This window comes from Pantherophis guttatus, chromosome 5 (assembly GCF_059756535.1).
Source record: "Pantherophis guttatus breed Tessera chromosome 5, ASM5975653v1, whole genome shotgun sequence".
NCBI classification, from domain to species: Eukaryota; Metazoa; Chordata; class Lepidosauria; order Squamata; family Colubridae; genus Pantherophis; species Pantherophis guttatus.
This window is the reverse complement of record NC_142067.1, coordinates 115,524,903-115,547,268: the sequence shown is the minus strand read 5'-3', so window position 1 is coordinate 115,547,268 and position 22,366 is coordinate 115,524,903. Positions and strand designations below refer to the sequence as shown.

The 22,366-nt window shown below is 40.6% G+C and overlaps 1 long non-coding RNA gene across 1 annotated transcript; it reads left to right on the top strand.

Moving 5' to 3' along the window:
* The first annotated feature begins 671 nt into the window (after positions 1-671).
* Positions 672-17,031, top strand: LOC132710445 (uncharacterized). The gene is made up of 3 exons (XR_009621136.2): positions 672-1,125; positions 2,358-2,505; positions 15,504-17,031. It is a non-coding gene; the product is annotated as an uncharacterized LOC132710445 (long non-coding RNA).
* The last annotated feature ends 5,335 nt before the right edge of the window (positions 17,032-22,366 follow it).

Genomic DNA, 22,366 nt, shown 5'->3' with positions numbered 1-22,366 from the left:
CCCCTCGCATATATGTGCTAGTTGTTCCTGACTTTAGGGGACAGTGCTCATCTCTGCTTCAAAGCCAAAGATCCAGCGCTGTCCGAAGATGTCTCTGTGGTCATGTGGCCAGCATGACTCAACGCCAAAGGAGCATGGAACGCTGTTACCTTCCCACCCAAGGTGGTCCCTATTTTTCTACTTGCATTTTTTATGTGCTTTCGAACTGCTAGGTTGGCAGAAGCTGGGACAAGTAACGGGAGCTCATCCCGTTACGCGGCACTAGGGATTCAAACCGCTAAACTGCCGACCTTTCGATTGACAAGCTCAGCGTCTTAGCCACTGAGCCACCACATCCCTTAAAATGATCTTAGCTGGCTTTAAATTTGCCATGTATAGTAGACTGGTTATGAAAAAAACAAACAAAAAACAAGCAAACCTCTGTGTATTTGAGTCATTTAAGTTCTTAAGTAAACCTGGAGTAGCGTTTTGGAATAGATCACATTTTATATCTTTAAAATGGAAGGGCGTTGAGTGAAACATCTCTTAGGAGGATGCTAATACGCCAGGAAGCAATACATCTTGTTTATGCAGGGTACATCAGTATTTCTAGACTCCAGATGAAATTATTCCAGGTGAATGAAAACTAGACGATAACCCATCATTTTGTTTGTGCAGAAACGGCTCTGAAAGAAAGAAGAAAAAGATAAGGTGTGTGATGATCATCTGTGGTGATCATTGATGTCATCAATTTGTCTGGAAGGAAATGAGCATTTTGTAAGTGTCCCTGCCACTGAAGGCAGCCAGTTTTATGAACTGTTAAGCTCCTTCTCATGGCAGCCATCCCATACTGTGAGAAGATCAATGACCTGTTCCCCAAATTCCACATAAGTCCACCAGCCTCCATACCTATTGAAACGATGATTCCACAGTGTGTGTTCCTTCAATCCTTCACGTACAATGAAGAGGAAGGAGGAGCAGAGATCATACGCTACAGGAGTAATCTGCAGATTACAAGTTGCTTTCGCAAAAGATTACTAACAGGAGAGGAGAGAGAGGCCAAGATTTCATGTGTATCTCCATCTCATCTCCTCCTTTGCCCGCCCTGATGAAGCAAATAGGATATGCCCCACAGCAGGTACAGAGGTGAGTGAAGCAATAGGATGCGAGGAGTTGTAGGAAACAGGGCGTGTGATCCTTTCATACTTGCAGTTTACAAGTCTGATCTTACTGAAATCTGCATGCTCGCCGAGCAGGAACTAATTTCCCATGTTACCAAATCGTGCCCTGGAGTCTCTTCATTTGAAAATCCTCCACTGGGCTTCCACATTGCTTCTGTCGGATGACATAAAGAAGGGCCTTCTCCAACACATGTGATCTGTGCTGTTGTATGATCTCCAGTCTACTGTATGGCTGGTCCCAATCTGATATCTTTTTAAGGTTGGTCTGTCTGCTTGCCTGCCTGCCTGCCCCTCCCCTCTCTCTAACTCTATCATCTATCTATCTATCTATCTATCTATCTATCTATCTATCTATCTATCTATCTATCTATCTATCTATCTATCTATCTATCTATCATCTATCTATCATCTCTCTCTCTAGTTCTCTCTCTATTTCTTTCTCTTTCTCTTTCTCTCTCTCTCTCTCTCTCTCTCTCTCTCTCTCTCTCTCTCTCTCTCTCTCTCATCTCTCATCTCTCATCTCTCTCTCTCCCTCCCTCTCTCCCCCCCATCTCTTTCACAACTCTGGGATGTAATCCATCTGATCCTGGTAATTTGAACTCGTGTAGAGGAGTTAGGCTTTGTCTTTATAGGTTTTTTTTAATATTTACATTCTATATTTATTTATGGAATGAAATAAATTACATTTGTGGTAACTGCTTTCCAAGTTTTGAGGAGTGGGTGGGTAGCAGATAAACAGAATCCACCTAAGAAGAGAAAAAGTAACAACATTTGTAGGATTTGTATAAAACTCCATTCACTTCTCAGGTCATCATATCAGTGGTTCGTAGCTGAGAGGCACACAGCAGGAAGGCAGCCTCTTTGTTTTTAAACTAAGATCTTCCCACTTAGCATCCAGCAGTTTCATCTGTGCACCCTGAATTTTCCATTTATTTTTTTCCCCCGCTAAGAAAAGCCTGCAAGATAGGAGGAGACAGTTGCTGATGTCTCAAGTGTGAAATAAATGAGGCCCTATTTAAAATGAATATTATATTCTATAGATTTACCCAGCTGGTAACAGAATTACTATTTCAGGGACTGAGAAGATGAAACTGCAGAGTTAAGAAAAACAGATTTGTGTGCCATACAGGCCATTGACACAAGCAGAGAGTTTGCAGCCCGACTCTTAAGCAACTTCCATACCATTTATCTCCCCAGATCAGTGGTGGGTTGCCCCCGGTTCGGACTGGTTCTCAAGAAGTGGTAGTAAAACTGGCAGGAGGCTCCGCCCACTGACCCGGATGTCATTGTAGGTGATCTGCGCATGCACAGAAGAGCACGGGCGCGATGCGAACTGGTAGAAAAGGTAAGTAGAACCCACCCCTGACCCAGATCCACTATTTACCAATATTTTGGGGATAGGGGAACTCCCTGAAAGTTTGTAAAATTGTGTGTAGCTATCCGGTACACTACATTACATGTTGTTCTCAAATCACAACCACAACTGAGCCCAACATTTCTGTTGCTAAATGAGACAGTTGTCAAGTGAATTTTGCTCCATTTCATCAATGACTCAGCCTTCCATGGTTGACTCAGCCTTCCATCCTTTCTAAGGTAGGTGAAATGAGGACCCAGTTTGTGGGGGCAATAAGCTGACTTTGTATAAATATACAAAAGGATGAAGGCTATTGCTGAGCACATTGTAAGCCGCCCTGAGTCTTCGGAGAAGGGCGGCATATAAATCAAATTAAAAAAAAAAAAAAGATCTTTCTACAAAAACTAAGATCATGGCCCTCTCAATTCCTGGCAAATAGATGGGGAAGAAATGGAGGTAGTGACAGATTTTATTTTCCTGGGTTCCAAGATCACCGCAGATGGTGACTGCAGCCAATAAATTAAAAGACACTTGCTCCTGGGGAGGAAAGCTATGGCAAATCTAGAGAGCATTCTAAAAAGCAGAGACATCACCCTGCCAACAAAAGTGTGTATAGTCAAGGCTATGGTTTTCCCAGTTGCAATATATGGCTGTGAATGTTGGACCATAAGGAAGGCTGAGGTCTTTGAACTCTGGTGCTGGAGAAGACTCCTGTGAGTCCCTTGGACTGCAAGGCGATCAAACCGGTGAGTCCTAGAGGAGAACAACCCTGACTCCTCTTTAGAAGGCCAGATCCTGAAGAGGAAACTCAAATACTTTGGCCACCTAATGAGAAGGAAGGACTCACTGGAGAAGAGCTTAATTGAGGGCAAAAGAAGAAAAGGACGGCAGAGAACGAGGTGGCTGGATGGAGTCACTGAAGCAGTTGGCACGAGCTTAAATGGTCTCCAAGGGATGGTAGAGGGCAGGAAGGTCTGGAGGAACATTGTCCATGGGGTCACGATGAGTCAAACACAACTTCACAACTAACAACAACAACAACCTTTCTTGCCATACAGTTGTGAAGTGACTCACTGCAATTGTTAAATTAGTAACACAGTTGTTGAATGAATCTGACTTCCCCATTGACTTTGCTTGTCAAGAGGTGATCACATGACCCTGGGACGCTGAAACCGTCATAAATATGCCAAGCGTCTAAATTTTGATCACATAACTATGGGGAGCGGTCATAAGTGTGAAAAACAATAACTCACTTTTTTCCAATGCCATTGTCAGTTCAAATGGTGACTAAATGAATGGTTGTAAGTCAAGAAAAGCAAAAGGATAGAGTTTAAAATAAGTGCGGAAATGGAGGTTTGGGTCTGCTTTAAATCACAGTCCAGAGCCCCATCCCTCCACAACTAACATTTTTCCTCCTACTGTGACATCCTTTAACATGAAACCATCAAAAGATGATAAGACTTTCTAAACGATTTCCTTCCTTCTTCCTCTAAAAATTCACTTCCAAGTGCTTTTCTTTGATGGACAGCTAAAAGCCACATAACGTACTCAGCCTGAAACTCCTGAAAGCAATTAGAAAGATTGTCTCCCATTATATCTCTTTGATCAAAGAGATTAGTGGAAATGCCTAGTGGGTACCTTTCACTCATCTCCCTGCCAGCTTACACTTGTTAGTAAAGATGCACAGTAAACATCTTGCAGGCTCCTAGCTCTGTCCTTTGAGTTGTGCGTGCATGGGAAATACATTAATTTGGATCCTGTTAGTTAGAGACTACAGTTGCCTCTTTCAGAATAAAAGATTAACAGAGTTGGAAAGGACCTTGGAGGTCTTCTAAGCCAGTCCCCTGCTCAAGCAGGAGACCCTATACTCGTGATGGCGAACCTATGGCATGCGTGCCAGAAGTGGCACGCAGAGCCATAGGTTCTGCATGAGCCCAACTTATCTGCAACTGTGCATGCACGCGCGCCCCAGCTGGTGTTCGGGCCTTTGGTGCACATGCATGCAATTCAGGGGACCAAGCTGGTCTTTGGAGCTCTCCTGTGCATGCGCGCCCATTTGCGCATGTGCGCAAAAGTACTGGTGCCCAGAGCATGCGCGCGCAGATGGCGAAAACCATGCACATGTGCAGATGGTGTGATTGTATGTGCAGCACACGGGGAGCCACACAAAAGCTGTGCACATGTGCAGATGGTGCAATTGCACACACAGCGCATGGTGGGGTCACACATGAAAGCTGTGTGCATGCGCAGATTGTGTGGTTACATGGGGAGGAGCCATGCGTTAGCCCAGATGGCACGCACATGCACGAAGTGCGCAAAGCACATACTTGTTCGGCACTCGGTGAGTAAAAGGTTTGCCACCACTGCCCTATACAGACAAGTGCCTGTCCATTCTCTTCTTAAAAGCCTCCAGTCAACTTCTGGAGGCAAGCTGTTCCACTGGTTGTTTGTTCTTACGGTTTTATTTTATTTTATTTATTTTTTATTTATATGCCGCCCTTCTCCGGAGACTCAGGGCGGCTTACAATGCGTTAAGCAATAGCCTTCATACTTTTGTATATTTATACAAAGTCAACTTATTGCCCCCACAAACCGGGTCCTCATTTTACCTACCTTAGAAAGGATGGAAGGCTGAGTCAACCTTGAGCCTGGTGGGATTTGAACTTGCAGTAATTGCAGACAGCTGGTGCACTGTAGGAATGCTTAATCAGCTACGCCACCAGGCTCCTTTCACCAAATTTCTCCTTAGTTCTAAATTGCTTCTCTCTTTGTTTCAGTTTCAACTCATACTACACATCTTCAGATGGTTTAATTCTTAGAAAACCTTCTATTGACTTCTATTTGTATCTGTTGAGTCATTTATCACATTAATTTATTTTTTTTAAAAAAGCCACAGGTCAGATTTTTAACCTGATTTTTAAAACTGTTCATTTTTGTTTTAACATAAGCACTTACAGAAAGTAGACAAAAAGCAGTGTCTTAGAAGAAGACATATTTATGACATCTTTTCCTGGTTTACTAATTAAGTGGCAGCCTCCTGATTTGAGGTTGAATTGAGAGAAGGCAGGAAACATGAATAATAATCTGCATTGGATTGTCATCTACAAAAGATAACATTTCTTTCAAGTTGGCCTTATTTAACATGATGCACATATCCATGTAGTTTTCTGATAAAGATGTGCAAGGGGCTGCCCACAATTTTTTTGGTTCATTACAGGGAATTTGGGAATTTTCTGGTGGTCTCCCATCCAAGTATTAACTGATCAACTCTACTCTTGCTTAGCTTCCAGTATCAACCAAGGTTGGCTAGATGCAAACATCAGCTGGACATTGGAGTGTTGTATACTTTTTCTTCAGAACTCTTGTTATTCCAAGGAGTTTTTGATTCAGTAAATATTCATGTGATTAACTTTGCTCAAACTAAGTAACTAGAGCATTACAATATTGCATTACTATTACCCGTGTTTCCCCAAAAATAAGACCCTGGCTTATTTATTTATTTTTTTGCCACCAAAAAAGGCACCAGGTCTTATTTTCGGGGGTGGTTGGTGTTGTCAAACTGACTCACCTCACTTGTGTGCATCGCCCCGGCCTCTTTTTCACTATCAGAGGCCTTCAGGAACTTCTTCATCCGGCAAGGCCAGCAAGGTTTTCCTGAAGGCCTCTCTAGCTGATAACAGAGCTCCAGAGCGATCCTGAAGGCTACAGAGGCCTTCAGGAAAGCCTTGCCGGCTGCAGAAGAAACAGGCCCAGATGTGCGAGGTCTGGCTGCAACTATCCGAAGGTAAGTAGTTGGACAGCTCCACCCTCATCCCACACTAGCTTAATGTCTACCCGTGCACTCTGGACTGGGAGGGGGTCTTAAAAAGGACTTATTTTGGGGGTAGGGCTTATATTGGGTGCACATGTAAAAATCAAGCTAGGACTTACTTTCGGAGTAGGTTGTATTTTCAGGGAAACACGGTATATAGCCTTGCAGTTTAGATTAAGCATTTGGTGGGTTTTAGTACTTATTCATCAACTGAAATTTCAAGTTTAAATTTACAGTATGGAAATTTAAACTTGAAATTTCAGCTGATGAATAGTCAATAAATTTCATCCTCGTATTGTGCAGCACCATGTCCCTACATCATGACCATAATAAAGATATTTGATTTGAAAAAAAAAAAGTGAAAAAGTGATACTGACATTTGTAAAATGGAATGAAATCTTTAACTTTAATTTAGTTCATAGCTGCCTTGATGGGAGCTAAATTCTGAGGTGGAATTACAGTGGAGCATTCTTATTTATTTATTTATTTATTTATTTATTTATTTATTTATTTATTTATTGGTTTGATTTATATGCGGCCCTTTTTCCGGAGACTCAGGGCGGCTTACAATGCGTTAAGCAATAGCCTTCATACTTTTGTATATACCTGCTTAGTAGGGCTTTTGCCCCCCCTCCCCAGCGGTGTTCTTTTTTATACAAAGTCAGCTTATTGCCCCCACAAATCGGGTCCTCATTTTACCTACCTCGAAAGGATGGAAGGCTGAGTCAATCTTGAGCCTGGTGAGATTTGAACTTGCAGTAATTGCAGGCAGCTGGTGTTACTTAACAGTGCTTTAGTCTGCTGAGCCACCAAGGCATTCTGTGAAAAGAAAGAATAAGGATGACATGATGGAAGTGTTCCAATATTTGAAAGGCTGCCACAAAGAAGAGGAGCTCAACGATTTTCCAAAGCACCTGAAGGCAGGACAAGAAACAAGGGATGGAAACTAATCAAGGAGAGAAGCAACCTAGAACTAAGGAGAAATTTCCTAACAGTGAGAACAATTAACCAGTGGAACAGTTTGCCTTCAGAAGCTCCATCACTGGAGGCATTTAAAAAGAGATTGAATGACCACTTGTCTGAAAAGATATGGGGGTCTCCTGCTTGAGCAGAGGGTTGGACTAGAAGACCTCCAAGATCCTTCCAGCTCTGTTATTCCGTTCCGATTTTGGTTGGTTTTTGTTCGCTTTTGTAATGGGTATGCAAAGGCAGGACTGAAAGTGGCTTTTCCTTCCAACAGTGAGTAATAGTTTCTGCTTGTAAAAGTTTGCAGAAGTTATTATTGTATTTCAAAATGATCTCTGCACTGAGGTCCAGCAGTTACAATGCCATTATTAAAAAGTTCCTGGACAGAGTATTAAATCTGGACTAAGAAGTTTGGGATTCAAAGTTCTGCTCACCCATGATGATTAATGACTTATTTTGTTTCATCATTGTTGTCTACCTTTAAAAGCTTTGTGAAGCTGACACGGTAAGTAGCCACATACATTAGTGAGTGCTACTTGGAAAATGTTTTGGAAACCAACATCATGGATTAAATTGAATTAATAGATGGACTTTCATAGAGATAACTTTACAATTTCCTGACTTTCTCTTTTGGATATCTTCACATGAATACTCCCAAAGTGCCTTTTCAAGAGGCAAGTGGACTTTCTGGTTTTTCTTTGAAGGCATTTTGCTTCTTATCCAAGAAGCTTCTTCAGCTCTCATACAAGAAACATCTTCAGAGCTGAAGAAACGTCTTCAAAGAAAAACCAGAAAGTCCAGTTGCCTCTTGAAAAAGCACCTTTGGGACAACCATGACCTGGATGACTGAGAATCTTCATAGACATTCAGGTTAATATTATTGGTGTCCCTAAATAGCCCTTTTAAACTGTTGCCCTGATTCCATCTTTCATCAGGCCACAAAGCATTTTAATGCTGAGAAGTACAGTAGTTTATAGAGTTCAGTCCTTTTGATGTCTACACTGAGGTGAAATTCAGTAGAGTGAACCTATTCTCAGGTGTCGTGTTGCAGCCATTTTTAATTATGAGCAAATCAAATAAAACAACACGGCCCTTATATCAAAGTAGACCCAAACGGTCTACTTTCGCATTGTTCTGTAAAATCAGGGATGGGCTTCAAAAATTTTAGCAAGGGGTTCTCTGCCCAGTTGCTGGGTGGACGTGGCCATGGTGGGCACGGCCTAGTCAGCCTCCTGCACCATGGTGTGTGTGTGGGGGTCTTTTTGCCCTCCCCAGACTCCAGAGGCTTTCCTTGAGTCTCCAGGAGGGTGAAAATGGCCTCCCCAGGCTCCAGAGGCCCTCTGGAGGCCAAAAACAGGCCTGTTTCTGGCCTTCCCGAACTTCCAGTAGGCCTTTTTTTTTGCCCTCCCCAAGCCTCCATGCGCGCCCTGCACTTGCCTGCATCCAAAATGGGCTGCGTGGGGACTCCTGGGAGGGGCAGGGCACGGTGGGCAGGGCCAGCCAGGAGTGGGATTTTTTTTTTTTTTAACAAAGAAGGTATTTGCTTATTTATTTATTAGATTCATTTGCCACGCATCTTGTCTTAGTTTGTTGCCTCCTGGACTGAGGGAAGACAAGGTATTTTAGAATAGGTATATATTTAAACTAGTTTCCTATGGAATTTCAAACAAAACTGCCATCTCCCAAGCTTCTAATTGTCCTAAAACATTAAGGATTTAAAAAAAAAAACTTTTAACATTTTTGGGTGCATACTTTTAGCTGTTTTTTATCTTTCCATCCCAACAAAATATTGAAAAGAAATTGGCCTGAAAGGTCTTGGGAGCCTAAATATCTGTCAGCTGGTTTGATAGAAAACTGAATGAAATAAGATCCAATTTTCCACGGCGGGAGAAGCCAGCAAAAAGGAATATTGAGTTAAAAAAAAAAAATGGAGCGGATCCAGTGTATGGGTTGCAAGGGGGGAGAAAAAAATCCCAGGAGAAAAATAATATTCGAATGCATCTTTATGGATAAAGCAGATGGGCAACATCATGGAATGTCGGAGATGGCTCCATTCTAAGTCCCTCCTTCCTTCCTTGTCACATGACCCAATGAGGAATGCATGCAGCTCTCTCTGTGGTTCCTAATGCACACATTAAACAAAATGCACACAGATGCAGCATGAAGGAAGAGCAGAAACCCACACGCACATGGAACCCATTACTTTGTTCCTCTCTCGAAAATACAGACATTTCCTATCGTCCATGCTGGGTTAAAGAAATTGGGAAAACATCACCAAAGCCCTGCTTTCCTGATCGGGCCTTAAATTGTATAGTTCTTGAACCGAGGTAGCATTTCTTCTGAGCTTTCACCCTCCTCGTTATTACTGTTTCATGTCATTTGCACTTCTAACTTCTCACCCTCCTGAAGTTTGGGACTTTACTTTTAATTCCTCCGTTTCAGAATTACTTCAGTTTCTGTCTTAATTTAAATGCTGGAAGAACATAACAGATTGTTTCAGTGAGTGAAAGTTCTCCACTTCCCTTCCTTCCAGCTCTTAAAACCTGCCTAACAGGCTCCACTGGTTCTCTCAATCTCTTTTGGCAACCTCTTTGCTTAAGTGGAAACAGCCTAATCCGTTGCAGAAGGTGTGCTGCGGATTTGCGAAATAAAAAAAAATATTCTCTTGTCTTCTCTGTCAGATCAGCTACTGATTCATTTCCAGTTATCTCTCTCTTTTCCTTTCTTCGTCTTGTTGGAAGGTGGCAAAACTGTTGAAGAGATAATAACAGTGGGTTCCTTGCAGATGAAGTAATCCTCAATTATTCAACCTCCCAAGATCTTCCCATGAAGAAGGCAACTATAATGAGTGCAAAATGTCCAGTTTTGCATGTCGTCTTTTAACAATTCACTGGGGTATTAGTACAATCTGAAATATTTTGGCAAGGGCATCTCTAGGACAGTGGAATTTTAAGGGGTAACAAATGTTGCTTAGTCTTGCTATGCATACATATTTGGGTATGAACTGTATAGAACAGTGATGGTTAACCTTTTCGGCATCGAATCCAAAACTGGAGCATGTGCACATGCACGCACAGGCACACTGGAGTGCTGGACCTGGAAGAGATCAGCTGGCTGGTGCGCATGCGTGCAGCAGCCAGCTGCTCTTTTGGGTTCCGTTGTATGCATGTGCACCATCCAGCTGCTCTCTTCTGGGTTCTGGTGCATGCAGACCAGCTGGCTGGCATGCATGCATGTGACAGAACCCGGAACAGCAGCTGGCGACAGTGCGCGTGCCCACAGAGAGGGCTCTGTGTGCCACCTCTGGCATGCGTGCCATAGGTTCGCCATCATGGGTATAGAATATATTATTATTATTATTATTATTATTATTATTATTATTATTATTATTATTATTATTATTATTATTATTATTATTATTATTATTATTATTATTATTATTTCAATTTATATGCTGCCTTTCTCCAGAGACTCAGGGCGGCTTACAATGCATTTAGAAACCCATTATAAAAACATTTAAAAATTAAAACATTAAAACCCATTCACACCATTCATGGCCAGATCTCACAAGATCACAACAGCGAGATCAACGGCCCCAGGCGTGCCGGAAAAGCCAGGTCTTCACCGCTTTTCAGAAGGCCAATAGGGTGGTCTGGACCTCAGGAGGTAACTGGTTCCAGAGAGCTGGGGCAGGCACAGAGAAGGTCCTCTTCTGCGGGCCCACCAGCCGGCATTGTTTAGCTGACGGGACCCGGAGGAGACCAACTCTGTGGGATCTTACTGGTCGCTGGGAGCTATGTGGTAGAAGGCGGTCTCCAAGATAACCTGGCCCTGAGCCATGTAGGGCTTTAAAGGTAATAGGTAGTAGGATAGGTCAGTAATTTAAAAATATTTTAAAAATCTTTTCGGAGGCCATATTTGAACTGGGAAATGGTCAAGGGATAATCTTGTTCATCTCTAATAAAATTTTGACTACTATCATAGTTGTAATTGGTGAGACATCTAGCTAACTTTGGATAATCATTTACAAAAAAAAAAAAAGCTAAGCAGGATCAGGACTGATTAATACTTGGACAGAACAGCATTGGAGATTCCAGATGGAGTAGTTAAAATGCTCCACTTGGCAAAGCATTATTGTATTGTTGCCAAGGCAAGTTACCAGAAGACAGGCTGGACTTTAGGGAGACTTTACCTCCCAGGATTTGGTAAATCACATTTGCAGAAATACAAGAAAAAAAGCAATGCAAGTCAATAAGAGGTGAGACATCATCCTGATTCATTGGTGGAAAAAAAAATGTAGATGAACACTGTCAGAGAAGAGAGTTAATGAGGAAGTATCAATATTACCATGTTTCCTCCAAAATAAGATCTTATATTCATTTTTGCTCCAAAAGACGCATTATGACCAGTGACGGGTTGCCCCCAGTTCGCACCGGTTCTATAGAACTGGTAGTAAAACCAGCGGGAGGCTCCGCCCACCGACCCCGACATCATCAAAATGCTTCTGCGCATGTGTACACGTGTGGCCCCGTTGCAAACTGGTAGTAAAGGTAATTAGAACCCACCCCTGATTATGACTTATTTCCGGTTAGGTCTTATTTTAGCAGATGCCTCTGTCTGCTAACGATCTTAACTGGGGCTTATTTTTGGGGTAGGGCTTATATTACGAGCATCCTGAAAAATCACGCTAGGCCTTATTTTCTGGTTGGGTCTTATTTTTGGGGAAACAGGGTATTACAAGAACTTTAATATGGAAAGCGTTTAAATATTTGCTCTCTAAATATGCCCACTTAAAACTTTTTTGCACTTTAAATATGGAAAATATTTTAAAGAAGAGCAAATAAGATGATTAAAGACCTGGAGACAAAAACATATGAAGAACGGTTGCAGGAATTGGGTACGGCTGGTCTAGAGAAAAGAAGGACTAAAGGTGACATGATAGCAGTATTCCGGTATTTGAGGGCTGCCACAAAGAAAAAGGGGTTAACTTATTTTCCAAAGCACCAGAAGGCAAGACAAGAAATGATGGATGGAAACTAATGAAGGAGAGAAGCAACCTGGAATTAAGGAGAAACTTCCTAACAGTGAGGACAATTAACCCGTGGAATATCTTGCCTTCAGAAGTTGTGGGTGCTTCATCACTGGAGTTTTTTAAGAAGAGACTGGACAGCCATCTGTCTGAAATGGTATAGGTTTATAGGGTCTCCTGCTTCAACAGTGTTGGATTAGAAGGTCTCCAGAATCCCTTCCAGGTCTATTTGATTGATTGATTGGATTTTTTTTTTTAATTTGATTTATATGCCACCCTTCTCTGGAGACTCAGGGCGTCTTAGAATGCGTTAAGCAGTAGCCTTCATACTTTTTATATTTATACAAAGTCAGCTTATTGCCCCCACAAACTGGGTCCTCATTTAACCTACCTTAGAAAGGATGGAAGGCTGAGTCAACCTTGAGCCTGGTAAGATTCGAACCTGCAGAAATTGCAGACAGCTGTGTTAATTACAGGGTGCATCAAACCACTGTACTACCAAGGCTCTAATGGATTTAATGTTGGAGCATTGAGTATGGGTACTGTAGATACCGAAAATTCTAATGTCAACTGCTCTAACTAAAGCTAGTAAACTCTTGAAAGTTGGTGTGTGGTTAACCTTGCCCTGTTTTGTTTCTTGTGAAAGTGTTTTTCCCTTATCTCAATACTGGTAAGAAGAATAATGTATTTCAACATTCATAAAGGGGATGCAAGAATGTTTGCGGTTACCTAATTAAGTAGATGAGATTGCCTAGAGCATCTCTCCCATTTACACACATACTTGTATTCACAGCAACAGAACTTTTGTTCTTATCACATTATTTCCTGCATACAACGTTGTAGTGATTTTACACAATAGTGTGCAGAGAAAAAAACATTTCCTGTGAATGATTTGCCTCCAGAAGTTGTGAGTTCTCCAACACTGGAGGTTTTTACCAGCACTTGTTATTCTATTCTATTTGAATATCAACATTTCCTGCAGTACTGAAAGACTAAATCTTAATAGCCAGTTTTTGATCTCTAGCATTTTAAAAGATGGTCTGGGAACCAAAATCTTGTATGACTGTATGATCAAATTCATTCTAGGATTCACCACTGATTTTAAAAACATAGACATAGAGTCTGTGCCATTTTTAGAGTAAAAGAGAGAGGTTCATTTAGCTATCATCTATTTACAGTAGTGGTCAAAATTGTGGAAACCTTTTGGGAAAAGTGTATTTTTGAGGGCTTTTAATTTTTTAAAAATTTTGTCAAGTACATATTAGATAATATATATAAGTATAAGCATGAATTGAATACATAAAATGAATACAATTAAAGGGAACATTAGGACAGGGATGGTAGGCACGCTGGTGCTCTTATGCACGCCCCTTACAGACCTCTTAGGAATTGGGTGAGGTCAACAGTAGACAGTCTAAGGTTAAAATTTTGGGGGTTTTGGGATGAGACCATAGAGTCAGGTAGTGCATTCCAGGCATTAAGAATTTTGTTACTGAAATCATATTTTCTGCAATCGAGTTTGGAACGGTTTACCTTGAGTTTGTATCTATTATTTGCTCATGTATTGTTGTGGCTGAAGCTGAAGGTAGATGATAGCAGATTGTATGATTGCAGATGATTGTAGCAGATGATTTTATGAGCTATGCTTAGGTCATACCGAAGGCGGCGTAGTTCTAAATTTTCTAAACCCAGAATTTCAAGTCTTGTGGCATAACGTATTTTGTTGTGAGCAGAGGAGTGGAGGACTCTTCTTCTGAAATATTTCTGGACGCGCTCAATTGTATTAATGTCCGATAGGCAGTGCGGGTTCCAGACAGATGAGCTGTATTTGAGAATTGGTCTAGCAAATTTTTTTGCTTTTTTTTTTGTGTTTTTTTTGTTTGATGGCTAATAACACCACTTTTTTTTTTTTGGAGTAGTACCATAAAATTATATATCAATGGAAAGATAATTTAATCAAGAATGTAATGCTTTTCAACCTTTGTTTGAGAGATAAAAGTGGTTTTTTTCATGGAATTCTAGATTTTAGGCCAAATTCTTGCAGTCTGCACCAAACAGTCCTTGCACTCAACTTCACATTGCATTGCGCCATTTCATTTTGTATACACCCAGATGATTTTCTTCTGTCACTTAGGCACAGTCTCTTAATTCTTCTATCATCACTTGCTGTTGTGTACCTTTTCCTGACTTTACCAGTGTGGTTTTGTAGTGACTGAGTCTCCTTATACCTCTTCAAAAACGTAGAAATGCCACTTTTGATTAAGTTTCCACCAATTTTTCTTCTAATTTCTTTATAACTGTAGCCTTGTTCACTTAATAATATTATTTTACATTGCTTTCTGGGTGACCAGTCAACTCTTTGCACCATTACTTTAATTTTATTATGTTTTACAAGCTCATTAAATGAAAGAACACAAAAAAACCCAACCAACTTGATAGCGATCATAATGTCCTCCTCTCAGCTTCAATACATGACATCAATAACCGAATCCTTACTGTGATCTGATTGGCTCATTGCCAAAACAAGTTGACACCTGATTGGCTCTCTAAACACTCATGCCCATTGGCTACAATCAGATGAAGGAAAGCTACCTTATATCACCCTAAGCAAGTTGTGCTTCCTTTTTCTGGTTATTTGGCTATAACTTTTCATAGAATACAGATAATTGAATAAAATTTGTTGCATTACATTCTTGATTAAATTATCTTTTCATGATATATAATTTTACGGTACAACTAAAAAACGTGGTGTTATTAGCCATCAAACCTCAAAAATACACTTTTCCCAAAAGGTTTCCACAATTTTGGTCACTACTGTAAAAGGGCAAGCAGGATATTTTCTGTCCCCTTTGACTGCAAATTCTTGAAGAAACTCTCTCTTCCTATCTTTTTCACTTTACAGTTTACTCCTATCCTATATGAAAGGAAAAAACAAGATTGTGTGAGGCGTTAATGGTGTCAGTTCTAGGTTAGTTGAGCTAATGATTAAACTCAGTAGAACGCAACTTCCTTCTAAATAAATATTGTCAAATCTTATTGATCTATGCCTAATTTTGTTACACAGGGTGGATAAATGCATTAACTTTCCTCCCTCCTCAATAATGCATTTTAATACAATGATAGAATTGCACTTTATTTGGATGGCTGTTTGATTTAACGTAATAAAATATTGTTTTATTTCAGATCAATAATTTTAAAAGTCTTTCAACAAATGAGGAGCGGCTATATTTTGAATCTTCAGATTCTGCTAGACTCTCATACAAGATGTCAAGTCGAATACCAATTATTGGCCTAGAGCAGGGGTGTCAAACTCGCGGCCTGTGTGGGACAGATGCGTCATGCGCTGGCCACGCCCACCCCTGGTTTAACGAAGGGGGAAAAGTTGCAATATGTCATGTGATGATGCTGTGTCATCACGAGTTTGACACCCCTGGTCTAGAGTAATTGAACTCTCCATACGTATTAAAGGAAGATTTCAGAATGAAGTATTTGTGTAATTGGAAACTTGTGGAAAAATAGGTGCAGCGAGGAATCTTGATGATGAGTGGAACACTAAGTAACATATATAGCAGATTAGAATTCTAATATACAGTGGAAAGAAAAGGAAGGGGGAGTAGAGTAGAACAGAGTAGAGTAGAGTGAAGGGAAGAGTAGAGTGAAGAGAAGAGAAGAGTGAAGAGTAGAGTGAAGAGAAGAGTAGAGTGAAGAGAAGAGTGAAGAGAAGAATAGAGTGAAGAATGAAGAAAAGAGTAGAGTGAAGAGAAGAGTGAAGAGAAGAGTAGAGTGAAGAGAAGAGAAGAGAAGAGAGAAGAGAAGAGAAGAGAAGAGAAGAGAAGAGAAGAGAAGAGAAGAGAAGAGAAGTTTCTCTCATTGTTCTGATACCATCCAAAAAAAGCTTCAAGTTGTATAAAATCTTCTAGGTCTTGTCACCCATTACCTTGCAGGGAAGTGAGATGACTGTAATTACCCCAGCTAATAGAATTGGCAGTGGAATCAGCAAAATTGTCCCTAGTATTACTTTTCCCAATCCAAGTACACATGGAGAACCTTTCAAATCAATATTGGGTGAAGTGCAGAGGTGGTATCCAGCCGGTTCAGACCGGTTTGCCTGAACCAGTAGCGGAAATCACTGGTGGGCCTGCCTACCGGCTCCTGCTCTTTGTTGTCCTATTAAGGGATGTTTTTGAGGCCGGGTGCATGCACAGAAAACACGCATATGAGCAAAGCGTATGCACGGAAGGCTGGGTGCATGTGCGGAAGGCAGGCGCACACACGAATCGGGCACGTGCATGCACGAAGTGATCATGCACACGGGGTGAACCGGCAGCAACAGTGCAACCCACGGCTGGTGAAGAGACCAGTGACCAGCTGAAAATCATCTCATCACCTTAGTGATCAGATTGAACCCAAATCTTCCTTTTTCCAGTCTTAACACCTTAACTGTTAAATACTGTCTCATATCAGTAAGACATTTTTAGTGGTCATACTTTTATTTTATTTTAAGGAATTCGTGAAGTCATGCACTATATCTGTTCTAGTTCACTTTGTTCTGTTTTTGCGTTCGCTGACAAAGCTCATATTTATCTTGCAAGCTTTCGAACAATGTGGCTGATTTAAAAATAAAAAGATGATCCCGACACATCCTTCCTGTGATCATCAACTTTTGAGATGTTATCTTTGTGGCTGCTATACATAGAAAAAAATATTAAGGAATTTTCCAAAAGACACAGTTGAAATCATGAACACATGTGCGGTAAATTCATAGTGTATCTGTAAGATACACTATATGATGCAGAATCAATTATATTTGTTATATTAGAGAGAGGAGTTGAAATGTTCCCTGCCATTTCAGAACAAACCAACCAGGATTAAATTTAGAGCACTGTTGTATTATCTCTTCCCTTAGTAATTAGGAAAACAGTTAGTAATAGAATAACACTGATTAATTGCTCTTACTCTTAGGAAATTTCTCCTTAGTTCTAGGTTGCTTCTCTCCTTGATTAGTTTCAATCCTTTGCTTCTTATCTTGACTCCTGGTGCAACTTAAACAACTACTCATTGCATGGATATATACAGGCACACATCTAACTAACACACTTTGTTTATTTATTTAGTGTATGACATCTACAGTGGTCATGCAATCACTAATATGCACATTTAGTTTAAATAAAGCATCAGCAATATATATATACACACACACACATACAGACACATACACACGTGTGTGTGTGCACGCACATGTGTGTGTGTGCATATCTATCTATCTATCTATCTATCTATCTATCTATCTATCTATCTATCTATCCCTTGACATACGACTACAATTGAGGTCAACATTTCTGTTGCTAAGTGACACATTTGTTAAGTCAGTTTTGCCCCATTTTACGACCTTTCCTGCCACAATTGTTAAGTGAACCACTGCAGCTATTAATTTAGTACCACGGTTGTTAAGTGAACCTAGTTTCCCCATTGACTTTGCTTGTCAGAAGGTCACACAAAGGGATTGATTGCATGATCCTAGGACGCAGCAATGGTCATACATGTGAACCAGTTGCCAAGCACCTGTTATGTTATGTTATGTTGTTATGTTGTGTTGTGATGTGATGTTGTTATATTATGTTATGTTATGTTATGTTATGTTATGTTATGTTATGTTGTGTTGTGTTGTGTTGTGTTGTGTTGTTTTGTGTTTTGATGTGATGTGATGTGATGTTTTTATGTTGTTGTGTTGTGTTGTGTTGTGATGTGATGTGATATTATGTTATGTTATATGTGTGTGTGTGTTATATATGTGTGTGTGTTTGTGTGTGTGTAAATAATGGAGACAATACTATGTAGGAAATAATATATTAAATTAAGGTAAAACCATAATAAAATCACCATAATGTGGAGACATAGGGATTGCAATGGGATAGGTGTTATAACTCGATATCAGTATAAAGTATAGAGTACAGAGGTGGTATTTGGCCGGTTCAGATCGATTCAGGCGAACTGGTAGCAGCAATCATGGGTTGGCCTGCCCACCCGCCCTGGCTCCAAGTCGTGCTATTTAGGCACGTTTTCGAGGCTGGGCGCATGTGCGAGTAAGAAAAACGCGTGCACGGAAGGCTGGGCGAATGCACGGACAGCGCAGGCATGAAGCGAGCGGGTGCATGCATGGTGAACCGGTGGTAAAGGTAAGTGAAGCACACCCTTGATAAAGTACCTCCATGATGGTATACCCTGAGCAACGTTCTGCCTTAACAGAATGGCTAAAAGTCTATACACATGAAGACCGAACTGGATATTGCATCCCCACTACAGAGGCAGCAATTAGACTGAACGCACTATTGGAGAAGGGGGGAAAAAAGAGCAGAATTCAAGAATAAACTTTTATATATGCCACTAAAGTGTCTGGGGTGCTCACATACACATACCTCTTGGTGATATCATCTTTATATTTCAGAAGAACTGACACATATGGTTTTCCTCTTCTGCCTCTTCGTATTTTGCTCTCCGGTAAATGATGAGAGCCTTTATTTATTTATTTATTTATTTTGTCTGATCATGATCTAGTTTGCCAAGAAACAAATTTGCACTGGTGAACATCACTTTATTTATGGGACACAGATGCCATGGAGGTCCATCCTCTTTCAAACTTTTTGAAAAGTGTCAGGCTGACCTAACCTAGCAGAGTGTTCCTATGATCAAGGCAAACTTGGCCAAGAAGCAAAATCTGTAACCAAAACATTCATCTGAACTTCTCCATAGTCTATAGATTTCATCTGAACTTCTCCATAATCTATAAATTTCTTCTTGTCAATGAAGTTAGCGGTTAGATAAACTCATTCAGCGTTGTTAAACAAAATCCACATTTTGTGGATCTTCTAATTAGATGACAACCGAAATGCAAGCTTTTCAATTCTTTTATTTTCCCCTCGTGCTTTGGAGGTAAATGTTGAGAAAGGAGATGACTTTTAAAAATGCCCTGTCTTTTCTCTTTTGAAAGCCACATTAGGATTGTTAGTGAGGGCTATATTTTGACTTTTTTTCTTTGAAGCAAAGACGTATCAAAGAAAATGAAGAAAAGACATACCAAAGGGACAAAATATCTACAGCCATTTTGAGTACATTACACTTCTATTTTGCCATATTTAATCAATGGAGAAAAGTTTGTATTCTATTCTTTTTTTAACTCCTCATGCGCCTTAACTAAAATAATATCCTGAATGTAATTAATTCCTTGCTTAATTGGTTTTGCTTTAAAAATGGAATAAGAGAGAACAAAAGAAAGAAATGGATGACGGGAAGATAAAATACTGGATATCTTTAAAGCCTGCTTTTAGATTTTGTCTGAGGCACAGTTAGTTTAGTTTAATTTAGTTTAGTTTATTATATTTGTATACCGCCCTTCTCCTGAAGGACTCAGAGCGGTGAACAGCCATGATAAAAACAATGTACAACAAAAATTAAAAGCTTATTAAAATAATTAAATCATTCGGCCAAATTTAAAACATCAGGGACAATGAAGTTGACTAACTACCCTATTTTCCCCAAAATAAGACATCCCCTGATAATAAGCCCAATCGGGCTTTTGAGCGCATGGCAAGAAAGCCAAGCACTTATTTCAGGGTTTTAAAAAAAATATAAGACAGGGTCTTATTTTGGGGGAAACACGGTATTATGTGATAGAATGAGGTGAACATCTAAAATAATACTTCTGTCATGTGAGAGTAAGTCTGCCATATTTAGATTTGTCATTGCTTGCCTAGTCTTCTCCATCCTACTGCAATTACCCAGCTGAGCTAAATTTATATTTTATTTCTAAGATTTTTCCAGTTGCTCTAGAGCTAACAGTTTTTCAAATGCTATAAAATAAAAATCAAATACAACTCACAAGTCTGTATAAACCAAAGCTGCTTACAATTTTAGGTCAAGGTGCTGTTAAAATAGCAGTAATGTTCTGTCCTATCTTTAAAGCTAGAGGATTTATTAATAATCTCATATTCTCAACTCTTCTCTGGGACACATCAATCCTGCTTCATCTGGATGAGGTAACTGCTAGTATTTCTAGTTAGCAGGAATGCCAGATAATATTTTAGCATCTATCTTTATTCATGAACTGAGCTCTCAAGTTTACACCATGGCCAGGCATTTTTTATTTATTTTTATTTTGTTTTGTTTGTCAGACATGTACAAGATAGCAGGTATAGGAATAAACATAAACATAGACAGAGGAAGTAAATACAGATAAATGGGGACAGTAAGACAGAGATGGTAGGCACGCTGGTGCGCTTAGGCACACCTCCTTTATGGATCTCTTAGGAATGGGGTGAGGTCCACCGTAGACAGTTTCAGGTTGTAGCTTGAGGGTTTGAGGCTGTAAAAACGGAGTCGGGTAGAGCATTCCAGGCATTGACGACTCTGTTGCTGAAGTCGTATTTTCTGCAATCACGTTTGGAGTGGTTTACCTTGAGTTTGTATTGATTGTTTGCACATGTATTATTGTGGTTGAAGCTGATGAAGTCATTGACAGGTAAGACGTTGTAGCAGACAATTTTGTGTACTATGCTTAGATCTGTCCGCAGGCAGTGCAGTTCCAAATTGTCCAAGCCCAGAATTTCATGTCTGGTGGCATAAGGGATCCTATTGTGAGTAGAGGAGTGGAGTACTCTTCTCGTGAAATACCTCTGGACCCACTCAATCGTGTTAATGTCCGATATGCAGTGTGGATTGCAGGCGGATGAGCTGTATTCTAGAATTGGTCTGGCAAAGGTTTTGTATGCCCTAGTTAGCAATACAATGTTACCGGAGAAGAAGCTTTGCAAGATTAGGTTAACAATTTTCACAATAAAACTGGTCTTTTCTTAGGAAATCCCCTCTTCCTAACTCTTTAAAGTTTCTCAGAACACAACTGCCCCCAAATACACATCTTTTCCTATTGACTACCTTCTATTTCAATTTTTTTTCCTTTTACAAAACAAAGTCAAATATACAATAATATTATAGTCCAAAAACCCACCCCCAAACACTTTCACACAAGCATATTAACCTTTGGTTAAGAGGTTGTTTATTCCCTAAGTCCTTTGAAGTTTGACAACACACATCTCAAGGGTGTCCCTTTCCAATCCTTGCCCTGTCCCATCTCCATTTCATTTATCACGTGTCTTCCCCCGATGTTGTGGCCTGTACGCAGCCTGTGCAGCTAGTAGCTGATTCTGACAGCGAGGAGGCTGGTGTGGTGCTGCGCCAGCAGCCTGTGCAGCTGGCACTTGAGTCGGACAATGAGGAGGCTGGAGAAGATATGGTGCCAGAGGCGGGGATTCAGCCAGGGCCTTCAGAACCTCCAGAAGCTCCCTTAAGTAAAGAGGACGAAGAGGAGGAGCCTCTTCTCGATGCACAGGTGCGCAGAGCTGCCAAAAGGCAGGAGTGGCTCCTCAGGAGGAGGTCTCCTCTAGAGTAAGGCTTGGGGCTAATTGGCCACTCCTGTAGCCTATTTAAGGAGGAACTCTGATTGAAGCAATTTGCAGGGAACAACTTCATTCACATACCTTCGTGTCTTGCTTTGCTTATCAGCTTCCTGCAAATTGCTTCTGGGCATTCTGCCAACCACAGTAAGCTTTCAGTTATTATTCTTTGAATTCTTGGCAGCTGTTAATGCAGTTAATTAACAGCCGTTGTTGTAAAAGACTGATTTATTTATTAAACCGAGGTTTGAACAGACTTTGTGTGTGCTGCGTTCTTTGGGGTCTGTAGCTGGGGCAGAACACCCGAGTACCATAAACCACTATAGTCATTCACTCTCTTTTCAAGACATGTGTTTGATGGGAGGGGGTGGGGGTTGGACTAGATGACCTACAATGTACCTTCCAGCTCTGTTATTCTGTTTGTTATTCTGTTATTCTTATTCTGTTACTTGTCAGGATACATACAACACATAGTTGTGGGAAACAGTTGGGGTTCAGACACAGGGGTTTTAAACATACACCATTCAACTAAAGCATTTAAACAGTGTCCAGTCCAGGAGTGGGTTCCATTTGCCTTTACTAGCAGTTCGCAGCGGGAGC